Genomic DNA, 3,484 nt, shown 5'->3' with positions numbered 1-3,484 from the left:
GCTCGCGATAATTCCAATGTAATAATTGACATTAAGAATTTTATCATCTCACTTACTATCTATCGGGAGATTCAGAGATCTTCATTAAATCTCTTAACGATAATAATGTTACTCTCAATAATCCCAACATAACATCTCACTTGCTTTTAGTCAATTACTGAACAATAACCGAGCTACAAATACTTGACACATAAAACTTTATAATGTTCTTTTATTTGTAGTTGTATATCTCATTAAAACTCTTAATGTTAGTAAGTCTCCTCAATAGTCGGTAATATTATTCTTGACATTAAGGATTTAGTATCTCGTTTGGTCTTTATCAGCTATTCCACAGTTAAATTAACTGTAATTGAACAACACATATTTAGCGCGTATGTAATACCCGGCTAGAGTCTGGCATCGAAATTCCTGTAGTCCAGTGGAATCTCGGATGTCGGCACCCTCTAGAAGGGTATAGACATGGGTTTTTAAGTGTTTTGCTATATTTTACTGTGTTAAGTATAAAGGAAATGAGTTTATTTGGAGGAGATCGTAAGGTTGCATGGAGTCCCAGTGTCTATAGTGTCAGACAGAGGACCTCAGTTCACCTCTAGATTTTGGCGGAGTATGCAGAGTGCTATGGGCACAAGGTTGGAGTTTAGCACTGCTTTCCATCCACAGACTGACGGACAGTCAGAGAGGACCATCCAGACCATAGAGGATATGCTCAGAATGTGTGTGTTAGATTTTGGCGGTTCTTGGAGGTAGCATCTACCTTTGGTGGAGTTTGCTTACAATAACAGTCATCATGCTAGCATCGGGATGGCCCCTTATGAAGTTTTGTATGGACGGAAGTGCAGATCACCTGTTTGCTGGGAAGAAGTAGGAGAGGCGGCTCTTGCAGGGCCGGAGTTAGTTGAGATCACCAGCAAAGTGGTGCCCATGATCAGAGAGAGGATCAAGACTGCTCAGAGCAGACAGAAAAGCTATGCAGATATCCGTAGAAAGCAGATAGAGTTTCAGGAAGGTGATATGGTATTGCTAAAGGTGTCTCCAATGAAAGGAGTGATTCGGTTTGGGAAGAAAGGTAAGCTAGCCTCACGGTACATTGGACCCTTTGAAATCTTGCAGAGGATCGGAAATGTGTCGTACAAGCTAGATTTACCTGCTTCTATGGAAAGAATTCACCCGGTGTTCCATGTTTCTATGCTACGGAAGTTCGTGTCAGATCCGAGTAAGGTTCTTAGTGAGCCTGAAGTAGAGATCCTGTATGCCTGGCCGGGCCAGGCATACTGACACAGGAGGGAGTTTTAGTGGTCATGTCCATCCGTGATATGAAATATTTTTGATGTGATGCATTTCATGAGAGCATGCAATTAATGAACTGTTTTCAGTGTTTCTACTCACTGGGCTTTATAGCTCACCCCTCTCCCCTACCCTAGTTTTGCAGGTTCAGTGTGCAGGGGAGTCTAGCAGGATACAGGAAGAGAAAGAGTAAGAGATGTTTAATAGCCTAGTGTGGACATGTAATGATGTAAAGAAGAGTAATGATGTAAAGAGATGTAATAGTATTGTGCTTGTCCCAAATGTAATGTGAATCCCTTTTTGTTTACATGGTCTGTTTTATGGATATGTCTAGTTGGTGAGAGTGGATGACCAAGTTTAACATATACTGTGTGGACTCAGCTAGGGCTTTAATGAGTGCTCTGGCAAGGGAGTCTGTGTACAGAGTTAGCGCATGTACAGGTTGAACCATGGGACAGGGTTGAGTTTTCAATGTTTACAGGTTATGTTTGATCATGTGTGGGATTTTACAGGTACCCAGAGAGTATAGCAGGCTTGCTACGGGTCTCGGCGGCCTTAAGCCGATCTGGATCCTAGCGCCGGTAGCAGTCCAGATTTCCGGGTCGTTACAGCGTAAAACTTTAATGTTGTTTTATTTGCAGTTGTGCACCTTATTAAAGCTTTTAACGGTAGTAAGACTCCTCTTGATAGTTGCAACATTATTCTTGAGATTAGGTATATGGTATTTCACTTGCTCTCTATCAATTATATGGTAATTAAATTAATTATGATCGAGCTCTATATATTTAGAGTGTAAAACTTTTTATAATATTATTTTATTTTATATTTGTGTACCTTATTAAAGCTTTTATTAGTAATAAGGCTCCTCTTGATTGTGAGTGTATTATTATTGACATAATGGATTTGTTATCTCACTTGCTTTCTACTAACTGATGTTGTAGAGATTAGATTGATGATGTGGCCGAAAAAGAGCTGTGCTGTGATTAGCTAAACCTGCAAGAAAGAGATTGTGAGATGGTGGTAAGTGCCCATGGTAGCTACTCCAACACTCAAGTTAGTATACTGAAAGAGAGAGAGAATGCAATGAGCTGCTTAGAGTTTTTGTGTAAGAGAATATCTTACCTTTGCTTTTGTGATTATAAGAAGGTTGGAGACGAATATAGCATTTTTCGATAATCCAGCGATGATGTGGCCGACTAATTGATAAGGGATATCGTCAACTAATAGGTTGGTGATCCTGCGATTACATCCATAACAAGGATATGTCGAACTGTTCCTGTTTAATAGTACTTTTGAGCTGAGTCTCATCCTCTCGAGCGGAGGGCGAGCTTTGATGATATATGCATAAAGAGAATATGCTGGACTCTCCCTATTTAATGGTCATGTCATGCCGAGTCTCATCCTCTCTAGGCGAGAGTGAGTATTGATGATGAAGCGAGTGTTAAGATATCTGGATTTTCTTTTCTTCGGTCTAGACCATGTTTCCCACTTATCATATCTTGCCACGTACCTCTGTCTTGTAGTGACAACTCATGACTTATTTTGAACGATTGTTATATAGTATCACTAACTATTCGATAGTTAAATTTTATTACGATCGAGTTACACATATTTTAACGCGTAAAAAATTTCATAATATTATTTATTTTATATGTAGTTATCCACTCCATAAAACTTTTAACAGTATGGCTCCTATCGCACTCACAGAGTTAATATGGTGGTAAGTGCATCTAAGTAGATCTGAGAGATCTCAGATTCTACTCTCCCAATCCCCAATTTCCAGTTCAAAAAAAAAATAGTATGCCTCCTATCGACATCTGCAAGCTTACTGTCTACTAACTATCTAATAGTTAAATTAATTATAATCGAGTTGCATATATTTGGCGCGTAAAACTTTAACTATTCGATAGTTAATATTCATTACAATCCAACTGCACATATTTTGGTACATAAAAAATTTCATAATATTATTTATTTTATATGTAATTATCCACTTCATGAAACTCTTAACCGTATAACTTATTTCGACATCTGTAAACAGTATAGCTCCTCTCGATATCTGTAAACTTACTCTCTATTGACTATATGACAGTTAAATTAATTATAATCGAGATGCTGTACATATTTGACGCGTAAAACTTTAATAGTTAAAATTTATTACAATCTAGTTGTTCATATTTTGACGCATAAAAAATTTCAT

The sequence above is a fragment of the Manihot esculenta genome, chromosome 2, assembly GCF_001659605.2.
Source record: "Manihot esculenta cultivar AM560-2 chromosome 2, M.esculenta_v8, whole genome shotgun sequence".
Taxonomy (NCBI): Eukaryota; Viridiplantae; Streptophyta; class Magnoliopsida; order Malpighiales; family Euphorbiaceae; genus Manihot; species Manihot esculenta.
The sequence above is the reverse complement of the archived record's forward strand: the minus strand, read 5'-3'. Positions refer to the sequence as shown.